Source organism: Nicotiana tomentosiformis, chromosome 3, assembly GCF_000390325.3.
Source record: "Nicotiana tomentosiformis chromosome 3, ASM39032v3, whole genome shotgun sequence".
NCBI lineage: Eukaryota > Viridiplantae > Streptophyta > Magnoliopsida > Solanales > Solanaceae > Nicotiana > Nicotiana tomentosiformis.
Window position 1 is genome coordinate 114,543,802 of NC_090814.1, and position 11,722 is coordinate 114,555,523.

At 36.5% G+C, this 11,722-nt stretch overlaps 2 long non-coding RNA genes across 2 annotated transcripts; both read left to right on the forward strand.

The window, feature by feature from the left end:
- Positions 1-1,493: 1,493 nt before the first annotated feature.
- Positions 1,494-2,250, forward strand: LOC117275817 (uncharacterized). Its single transcript, XR_011415215.1, has 2 exons — positions 1,494-1,709; positions 1,802-2,250. It is a non-coding gene; the product is annotated as an uncharacterized lncRNA (long non-coding RNA).
- Positions 2,251-3,795: 1,545 nt separating this feature from the next.
- LOC138907162 (uncharacterized) lies at positions 3,796-10,798 on the forward strand. The gene is made up of 2 exons (XR_011414923.1): positions 3,796-4,625; positions 10,526-10,798. It is a non-coding gene; the product is annotated as an uncharacterized lncRNA (long non-coding RNA).
- Positions 10,799-11,722: the final 924 nt, after the last annotated feature.

Below are 11,722 nucleotides of genomic sequence, written 5' to 3' on the forward strand. Positions count from 1 at the left end.
AATCTCGGGATAACTAATCTCGATATAATTAACCGTGAGATAACTTGTTCCTCAACCAAATCACCCCTAATAGTGGACTATTGTGGATGCAAGTATGTCAACTATACTTTTGTGGCTTAATAAATTTATAAAAATCGATGTTAAAACATATTTTCCTCCAAACACTAAGCAGTAGATATGCGATACACGACTTACGTTATTTTAATTTTTTAAAGAAAAAATAAAATGTTCGTGAAAAAAATACACGATGATGGTTAGCCACTGCAAGAAAATGGTAAAATTGTGACGGAATATTTGAGACGAAGCATTCTATCACAAATTGTGACGGATTTGTGATGCATTTATGACAAATCAACCTTACATGGACAAAATTATCAAAAGATTTTTTTTCCTACAAAAATTATAAGAGTAACAGATTTGTGACAGAACATTATAAAAGAACAATTATCTAATAAAAATAATTTTGTGACAGACTTATTTTCCGTGAATAATTTTTGACGGAACATTCAGTCACAATTTTAGAAACATTTGGACAAGTTACAAAATTTCCCCAATTGGATCTAAAAAATAATGGGAATCTTACATAAATATCCCATTTAAGTCTCAACTTAACAACCTCTAGTCATTAATTATAGACTTATCAAAACTAACCAAAAACATAAAACAATTCAAAACTCAAAAAAAATAAGGTTATATATATATATATATATATAAACGACATAAACACCTACATTCCTGATTAGAATTACTTTTTCCTAATTACTCACCCAAGTCACGACCAAATTGTGACATTCCATCCCTCTTCCGGCGAAGCTGCTACTTTAGGGATCAAAATCAGGAAATTGGGACTTAGAGAAAGGAGCAATCTTCCCAGGTTGCCTCGTCCTTAGACAAATTTGCCCATTGAACTACAACTTGAACAACAGCCTTGTTCCCCATCTTTACCATGCGTCGTTCCAAAATTGCAAACGGCTCTGTTAAGATCTGCCATTCATCGGTGTAATACGGTGGCTCCTTCGACACTGCTATTTGATCACCCACCACTTTCTTCAGCTGAGACACATGAAAAATTGGGTGTATTTGTTGCGAAAGTCGAATATATACAGAGAGTGATTCACAACTACTATATCTAAAGGTAGCTAATAAATAGTAAATTAGACAATAATAAAAAGAACATCAGAAATTAACGAGATTTGATAAAATTTAATTTTTGCCTAGTTCTCGGACACAATCAACTTAAATTTATTTCACTTCAAAAATACAAGTGAAATACTACAAAAGAGAAAGATGATTTAAATGACTTAGGAGATAAGAAGGCAAGTGAGAAATGTTTACAAATAAACAAAATACTTGCTATTTAAATGACCTTAATAATATCATGTATAACATCACATTAAGTATGATCATGCAATGTATCTACTAATTTTTTCTTAAAAGGAGGCTTCAATTGTTGAGATTAGTTTATATTAATGTTGTCAAATTCAACAGTATTTTTGAACCTGGTCGAGCTCATAAGCCACTTGTCCTATTCAGCAAATTATCTCTAATGGACCATAGAATTTGGCTGCTAACTTCAAGTTTCTTCGAATCGCTACTGACATTTGTCGATAAGGTTGTAGCTTTAAGAAGACTTTGTCCCCTACTTCAAATGTTCTTTCGCTCCTCTTTCTGCCAGCACATTGCTTCATACGATTTTGAACAATTGTCAGGTTATCCTTCAAAATCTTGTTAATTAACTGTCTTTCCCTTAAGAGTTGATCAACTGACTCTAGCTTTGTTTGTGACACAAGCTCAAATGAAGGTAGAGGCGGATCATAGCCGTAAAGTGCCTTAAAGGGAGTCATTCCTATGGCAGACTGATAATTTGTGTTGTACCACAATTCTGCCATACGGATCCACCTGCTCCAATCTCGTGGTTTATGCTCGGTCATACACCTAAGGTATGTATCAACACATTGGTTCAACCTTTCGGACTGTTCATCGGTTTGAGGATGATAGGTACCTATGTTCCACCTGTAGTCCTTTGAATAGCTCCTTCCAAAACAAACTAGTAAAAATTGGATCCCTATCCGAAAGGATAGAACTGGGAACCCCATGTAATTTGCATATGTGATATAGGTAATCCTTCTATAAAATCCATTGTGAGGTGTTCCCGGGAAGGAATGGGCAATGGTTGCAACAACCCCGAGTAACGGACATGTTCTTCCTTGTTTCTTTGACAAATAACACAAGCCTGCACCATCTCTTTGACATCTTTCAGTAATATAGGCCAGTCAAAAATGGATTTTGCTCTTTTTTGAGTTACAGTGATTCATGAATGTCCCCCCATGGGGTTGAATGCATTTGTTCAATTACCTTCTTTCTTAATTCCCCATTTTTACCAATCCAAACTTGCCCATTGAATCTGATCACTCCATGTTGTAGTGTTGTATTTGGAATAGCCCCAGCATCCAAGCTTAACTGTTCAATAATATTTTGAGCTTCTGCATCCCCATCATAACTTCCAACTACTTCTTGGACCCATTTGGGCTGGACAACAGTAAGCGCATTGCATTCTTCCTAGCCCTCAATTCTTTTGGACAAAGCATCTGCAACGACATTATCAGCCCCTTTCTTGTAATGTATCTCATAACTTAGGCCCATAGGTTTGGAAATCTCCTAGTGTTGTAATGATGAAGTAACTCGTTGATCCTTTAAGAACTTTAGGCTGAAGTGGTTGTTGAGGTTTTTGTTTTTAAGATGAAATAATCTTAAAATGAGGGTGAATGGGAAATTGAGGGAAAATGAAATTTTTGAGTAAAATTTTAAGTTTTTCCGTCTTGACAATGAGACATTGTCCCATATTGGAAGAGGAAGAGATTTTTGGTGGGTATATATATAATTGCTCTTCTTGTAGCTCTTAAAGAGTTAAGAAGAAAGCAAGCCTCGCGCCGTCGTCGTCGCTCGGCTTGATTAATTTTTTGGACCAAATTTATTTGTTAATAGTAAATATTAACGTAAGATTATCCGCATTTGTAACGGATATTTTCCAATCCGTGTATTGACCACCAGTGTGTGATTCGTTCTATCCTGGGAGGAAATAATCCATTACCTTGGGTACTAGGAGGGGATTAAATTCCTTAAGGAAACACTGTGAATTCAGTGGGCTCGAATTAATTACTGTTTTATTACGATAACTTATATTTTGCAGAATTATTATTTACAAATACAGCAATATTGGCAGGAATAACAGTGGTCAGTTCTAATTATAAAATGATTGGCTTGCAAATAATGTCTCCATTTATCAACTGCAAGCACGTAATATTTGGCCCGCGCGATTTTTAAAGATTATTTTTAGTATTCGTAGCATTTTTAATATTTATTTGAGTTTACAGATATTTTTATCTTCAATTTTAGTTTTAAAATATAAAATTGACACAAAAAATAGTTTTATTTTTCTATTTAATTCAGGTATTAGGTATTTTTAGAAAGATATTATTTTTAACCTATTTTTATTTTAGTATAATCTTTGAAAATACCAAAAGTAGTTTCAACATTAATTTTTAGTTTTATTTTAATATTAATAGTTCATTAAAATCAATTAAGAGTTATTTTATATTTTTATAAGTATTTTACATTACTTTAGAAGTAAATTGAATTTTTAGTTTTTCTTGGCTCAATTTTGTAGAATTTTGGAGCCCAGCAAGAACTGAGCCCAATATCCCCAACCCCATTCCAACCCCAATCCGCCGACCCGCCTACTTGACCCATCACTTGACACGCCCAACACTCTTTTAATCCTAGCCATTGATTTAATTTCACCCACGACCCAAATTAATTCCCCCCAACCATATAAAAACCCATTCTAATTAAACCCTAACCCTAATATTTCAAGACCAGTCGCACCCCTTACCTCACTCTCTGTCGCCGCCTCACCACTCAAAACTCGCCGGACTCACGCCCAAATCGGGCGATTCCACTCGCTCGTGTCATCCCATGGCCCCCTCTCACATCAACATCACCCAAACCATAACAAACTTCTAACATCCGAATATTCTTTCACTCCCTCACGCATTTTTTTAATCTCTTGGACGAATTTGGGTAAATGGGAGCTGTGAGATCTGTGGAGATTAAGATCCCTAGGCTTCCATTTGTCCGATTTTGGTTCGAAAAGAGGAAAAATTCGGATTTCTTGAGGAAAAAGCAAGGAAGGTTCGAGATCCCTATATATATATATATATATATATATATATATATGCGGATTTTTGGGATTTTGTAGAGGAAGTTTCTGGACAGTATTTTAGGAATTTTTTAAGAAAAACTAGGGTTTCAAAAAAGGGGTTTCTCTTTTCATTTTCAATCTTCAGATTTTTAGTTTAGTTTAAATCTCATAAAAATATATTAAAAAAATGTTTCTTCTTTCCAATTTCAATTTCCGCTTTCAAAGATGGAGTTTGATTGAAGTTTGAGTTCGTGTTTGGATTTGAAATTTCGGTGCCGATTCAAGTGTCCGCCCGAAGTTCGTGGTTTTGATTTGGCTCGCGGTTTCTGCTCGATCGCATTGCTGTTCTCAGTCGAATATTTGGAGCAAAACACTGTATCCGTTGATTCCTCTACTTTTATTAAAAAGAATTTCGACTAAACAGGTTCATTGTTTTACTTTTCTCTTCTTTACTTAATCATGTCTGGAATAAACGACTCATGCCTGAGCTAGTCTAAAATGATGTCTGAAATTTTGTTTATCTTTTCTTGATTCGGGTTACATTTTGTGTCTGATTGTGTGTTTGTCGAATTTTTCTGCTGAAATCTATTAGAACCTGAAGGAACTTGAATTATTTGGATTTCTGTTTGGGTTTAATGAATGTGACAGATTTATATTGGAATGTTGGATTTAATCTGGATGAATTAATTAATCGAGTTTTCCCACTGGTTCTATATTATATCCATTAAGAGTAGTCTAGTAACCTCTTGGAAATTTTGTTCGAAATCAGTTTGTACCTATGGGTTTTCTTCCTTTTCATTTGGCTCAAACATTCGATGAATCTTAAGAAAGTTTCTTTAGTCGCTTAGATTGTTAATCAGAAGAAATCACCTGTTCACTTCGAGATAGATGTGCTACTGTGTTCCTTCCATGATTTAATCATTCAAATATTTTGGAAGCATGTTCTAATATTGTTCAGTCATGTATGCTTTACTAGTTTCTCACTTCTAAATGTTAGAGTTTCGTAGCAGAGGTTTAGTGAATATTGAGATTAACTGATAAAAATAAAAATGGGGGATACAGGAGATATCATGGCTCTTATCGTACTGTTAGTCCATCTTTTCTCTATTTTTCTTTTCTTTTATTTATTTTGTTATGTTCGTTTGTGAATGTATTGATATCATGTGCTTTCGGCATAGCTATCTGTTAAATATGTTATTGACTTTGTTCAATTGCTCGAACTGGGTTGCGGGAATTGGGAAAAGGCCAAAGCCCATTAGTGATTAATTTATTAACATGCTTTAGGGGTTGGGCTTGGTCACATGCACGAAAATAAAATTTAAAAAGAACATGAGCATGAAATCAAATTTTCTTTTATTTAGTTTTCTTTATTTACTTTATAATCCGCTAGTAGCATGTTTAGGCTGACCACATTTGGGTAGGAAAACATTTAAGGCGTTTATGTTTAGTTTTTTGAGGTGAGAGGTTGCCCCTTTAGTTAATTAATTTATTCAGGGAATGCCCCGAAGAACTTGTAAATATTTTGGAGGCCGTGATGAACACCATGGAGGAAGTATAGTGTAGGTTAGCTTAGGATTTTAAGTTTCACTTTTATTTTTCTTTTATTATGTGGGGACAACCTCGAGCCTCTTCTGTGTTTATTTTCGCTTTTTATGTGTTTCTACATCAATCTGAGCATTTCTAAAAGCCAGCTAAATCATGTACGCAACCGTGATTTTCACGGGACTTGGGGAATGCCTAACACCTTCTCCCGAGTCAAATGAACCCCCTTATCTGCAATCAGTTTAGAGTCAAATGCGTTTTGAAGGAAAATTCTTATTTTTTTTAAATAAACGGTGACCTGTCACACTGAAATCAAATATCAGGTGGCGACTCTGAAAAATCCTTCGAAATACAATCTTTTGTCGCTTTTCAAATTGAAACCCTTTTGAGATTTAAAATCACTTTTATCTATTTGTAAGAGGGTTAGGACAAAAAAAGGGGTGTGACATCAACTGTTGTTAATAAAGCTATAAGCTCTTTCTCATAAGTTGACCTGCCCAGATGTTTAGGACTCAAGGCTTGACTCATGAAAGCAACGGCCCTATGATTCTGCATAAGAACTGCCCCTACTCCCACGCAACTAGCATCCACTTCCACTATAAATGGAATGGAAAAATTGGGCAAAGCAAAAACTGGGGCGTGTATCATTGCATTCTTCAATTCTTCGAACGTTGATGTAGCCTTGTCATTCCATGAAAAAGCCCCCATTTTAAGCAACTCAGTCAACGGTTTACTAATCAAGGCAAAATTTTTAATGAAGCGCCGGTAGTAACCAGTGAGTCCAAGGAATCCCCTCAAGCATTTAATGTTAACAGGACAGGGCCAATTCACCATCGCCTCGACTTTGGACAAATTAGTACTTACACCTGAAGAACCCCTGGTTAAAGAAAAATAATAATAAAGAGAATATGAAGAAAACTAGTTTACTCCTTTTTAGGGTTTCTGATTTATTCTTCTTTTCTTGTTTCCTTCCTGCTTTGTTAGAGTACAAGATAAATACTGTGAATGAGATTGACAAAATTTAGATACTTAGTAATTCATAAAAGTAATTCTTGCTCCACAAGCAAAGTGCAGAAAGCTTATATCTTTTGCAATCTTTCGTTTAAGAGCCTGAAATAATGTGACCCAAGTATACAACTCGATTTTTTGCAGAGCTACACTTCAATTGTTTAGCAAACAACTGATTGTTTCGCAATACTTCAAACACCAACCCTAAATGCTCAACATGATTTTCGAGTGACACACTGTAAATTAGTGTATATCATCGAAAAACACCAAATCAAACTTCCAGAGGTAAGAAATGAAAATTTTATGCATTAACGCCTCAAAAGTTGCCGGAGTGTTAGTGTAACACTCCATAAATTTGAATTAGTTGTGGATGCATTAAATAAGTATTAATGTGACCTTTTAGACATGTGAAATCCTATCGGGATGAGTATGGGTGGAAATCGTTGTTTTGGAATCAAGACCGATAGTGAGGTGCATAAAATTCGATGGAATCAACTAAGTTTATGGGAGGTTCGTCTTATAGCCGTAGACAGTGCAAGGCCATGAAAATTTACGACCATAGACAATGCAAGGCCATAAAAACCCACGTCCATAGACAGTGCAAGGCACTATCCAGGGCATTAACCTCAGCGCCCCTGACAGTGAAAGGCACTGTAATTTTGGCGCCTCTAATGGCGCCTTGCATAGCTATTTTGGTGCCTCAGATGATGCCCCGCACCGATGATGTTTATCCGAGCTACTTTTATTTTCTCCTCAATTTTTGGGACGCGTACACTTATTTAAATCGTACCTCATTCCCTACAACCCTAAACACGTAAGTTTGCTCAAGAAAGAGAAGCTCTCAAGAACCCAACTTCCTCGAGGTCCCTCCATCATCCAAGGTGAGTTTTAAAGATGATTCTAAGTTAATTTCAATTCTCCAACACCTTATTAACATGGGTAAATCCTTCAAATCATTAGATATTCGATCGAGACATTATTGTTGAGAAAAAAAACCTAGAACTCGAATTCAAGAGGATTGAATTCAAAAATGTAACGCTTCTACACCCTAATCATTTATAACTATGAATTGATTAGTTTTGGGGAGAATAGTAGATGGGTTTGATAAAGGGAATGAAATGAACTATGCTAGGGTTTTTGGTTGTTGACTTAAGATTATTATAATCATTTGCGTGATGAGAAATGATGTTTGTTATATATAATTGGGATTGTAAAATCACCTAGAAGTAGTAGAATGGGAATTGACTGAAGAAAACACCATTTATGAGGGCTATGAGGCTTTACGCCCAAAGTGTAATGACTCAGCCGGTCATTTTAACTTTTAGAACCTTGTTCCCTAAAATAAAACTTTCCGTATATACTTTTAATGATTTATGACTTGCGGGGATGGTTGGTTCAGGACTTGGAAGTATTCGGGTTGAAATCGGAATACTTGATTCCTTACGTTGGCCTTAAAGTGCTAAGTTTGACTTCGGTCAATATTTTTGAGAAAACAACCCCGAAATTAGGATTTGATAGTTCCAATAGCTCCGTATGGTGATTTTGGACTTAGGACCGTATTCGGAATTTTATTTGAAAGTCCGTAGTTAAATTAGGCTTGAAATGACTAAAACAAGAATTTAAGTTTGGAAGTTTGACCGGGGAGTTGACTTTTTGATATCGGGGTCAGAATCCCGTTTTGAAAATTTTCATAGCTCTGTTATGTCATTTATGACTTGTGTGCAAAATTTGAGGTCAATCAGACTTGATTTGATAGGTTTCGACACCAAATGTAGAAGTTGGAAATCTTAAATTTCATTAAGCTTGAATTGGAGGATGATTCGTGGTTTTAGCGTTGTTTGGTATGATTTGAGGGCTCAACTAAGTTCGTATGATATTTTGGAACTTGTTGGTATAATTGGTTGAGGTTCCTAGGGGCTCGGGTGAGTTTCGGACGGTTAACGGATCACTTTTGGCCTTTGGGAGACTGTTGATAGCTGCTGATATTTTTCTTCTCATTTCCTTATACGCGATCGCGTAAGTTTTTTTGCGATCGCGTAGGCTTAATTTGGGCTGCTGGAAATTTATTCTATGCGATTGCGTGAGCGAGTCCGCGATCGCGTAGGTTGGGTTAGTCTGTGCATCGCGATCGCATGGTGTTGTTTGCGATCACGTAGGGGTAACTGGGGAGGAGCTGGGCTACGCGCTTAATGCTTCGCGATCGTGTGAGAAGGTTCACGATCGCGTAGGTTTGCAGAGTAAGTACTTCGCGATCGTGTGGGACTTTATGCGATCGCGTAGGGTTATTTTCTGGGAAGTAAAATTTGTGCTACACGATCGCGTGAGGAAGTTCACGATCGCGTAGAAGAAATCACTGGGCACAGAGTTTAAGTTCTCCCATTTTCCATTTTTAACGATTTAGAGCTCGGATTTGGACTTTTTTTAGAGATTTTCAGAGAAAATAATGGGGTAAGTGTTCTTAACTCAATATTGATTAAATTACCTGAATCCATCACTGTTTTTATTATTTAATTGGTGAATTGAGTTGGAAAAGTTTGAAAATCCTCTTGGATAGATTTGAGGATTTGAGGGCCGAATTATTATCGGAATTTAGTAATTTTGGTATGGGTAGATTCGTGGTGGAGTAGGCGTTCATATTTCATAACTTTCGTCGGATTCCGAGACGTGGGTCCCACGGACGATTTTTGAATTAATTTTGGATTTTCATTGAAAAATATAGTGTTTTCTTATAAAATTGATTCCTATAAATTTTAGTGATTGTATCGAATTATTTTGTCTAGATTCGAGTTAGACAGAGTTGGATAATCGTGAAAAAGGCCTTCTAGTGGATTAAATTGGAGCAAATTGAGGTAAGTCTCTTGTCTAATCTTGTGAGAGGGAAATTACCCCATAGGTAATCAAAGTAATAATTGTTGCTAATTGTGGGGGCTACGTACGTACGAGGTGACGAGAGTCCATGCGTAGCTACTATTAATGCTAAAGTCCGGGTAGTTTAGGACTCAAAAGCATGAATTACTTGTGTAAATTGTATTATTTACTTTATATATATATATATATATATATATATATATATATATCAAACAATTTAATTAAGTAAAGAATACAATTTACTTAAAAGATGAAAATCTCATATGCTTAATTTTTTGTTTTAATTAATTAATTATTAAAATAAATTGTTCATTCCTCCCGAATTTATCTTATTATAAATATACTCTCTTTTTGGAGGTACATAAGAAAATGCCCTCCTGAACGCCTCGGCAGGATAAAAGTATCTATGGATCGCGCCGCACGTCCCTCGGCAGTGTACACGACACTCTGGATCGGTTCGTACGACCTCGGTAGAAATCGTGCTTAATAATAATAATTATACGATACTTTTATAGTTTATTGCAGCTTGTGAAGCTAATTGATAAATTAAAAATCTTTGGAATTTAAAGAATTATTATCCCTGCTTGTTAAGGAATTATTGTTATTCCTATAAATGAGACTAATTGATAAATTGGAAATTTATTGGAATTGAAAATTTTAATTTATATATTGAGAATTGTTGCATTTGAAGGAATTTAATTATTTCTGCTGGTTAAATAAATTATTGTTAAATTCTGTGAATCATGCTGATTTAGATATTCTAGTTTTATTTTAATTATTATTATTGACCAATAGTGAGTGTCAAAGTCGGTCATCTCGTCTCTACCACTTCGAGATTAGGCTTGATACTTACTAGGTACACGTTGTTTTCGTACTCATACTACACTTGTTGCACTTTTTGTGTAGGACCTGAGGCAAGTACTAGTGGAGGGCCTATCGTCTTACATCCAGGTTATCCAGAGGCGTAGTAGTGAGCTGCCTTGCTGGGCCGTTCTGTAGCTACCAGTGCCTCTCCTTGTATTTTCATTCTATCTATTTTTATTTCAGACAGTATTTAGGGTTTTGTATAATCTACTAGATGCTCATACACTTGTGACACCAGGTCGTGGTACACACATCAGTAGAATTTGGAATTGTATTATTTTCTTGGATTTAAGTTAATCGGTATCTTTTCTAATATCTTTAATATTGCTAGTAAAATAATAAAATTACTTAAAAAATTATTCTGAAAATAATTGATATATGTTTAATTTATTTATTGGCTTGCCTAGCTGTAGTGTTGGGCGCTATCACGACCTATAGGTGAAATTAGGTCGTGATAACATGGTATCAGAGTGCTAAGTTCACGTAGGTCTCATAAGTTATGAACAGACCTAATCGAGTCTTGCGGATCGGTACGGAGACGCCTGTACTTATCTTCGAGAGGCTATGAGGTGTTAGGAAACTACCTTTCTTCATATTCCCTCGTGCAATTAATGTAGTACTAAATATCCTTCTTTTATTCTCTCACAGATGGTAAGAACGCGTTCTAATGAGGTTCCAGACCAGGGAAGAGCTACTCCCCCAGTTGCTAGAGGCCGAGGGAGGGCTCCAGCCCATGGTAGAGGGCGATGATGTCCTAGGAATGTTTCAGTTATGTCACCAGTGGGTCTAGCAGAGAATCCCATTATTGAGAAACAGGGTGAGGTGCATGTGGTAGAGCGAGCTCCGGTGGATTTCACATCTGCACCGGGATTTCAGGATGTCATGGGTCGTATGTTGCGGTTCATGGACAATATGACTCAGGACGGTTTATTTTCGGCAGACCCAGCCACATCTCAGGCGGGCGGGGGAGCACATTCTCCGACCGCGTAGGCTCATGGGCAGGCAACTGTTGTATATCAGACACAAGGTGCACTACCCGTGGGTGGAGCCCAGCCAGTGGCAGCAGCTACACCTGAGCCCAGGCCAACTGCAGCCACTAATCCTCAGAAACTATTGGACAGATGGACTAGACTACATCCTCCTGTCTTTGGGGGTGAATGACATGAGGATCCCCAAGATTTCATTGATCGGTGCAAGGATAGACTGTACAACATGAGGATTTTGGAGTCTCATGGGGTA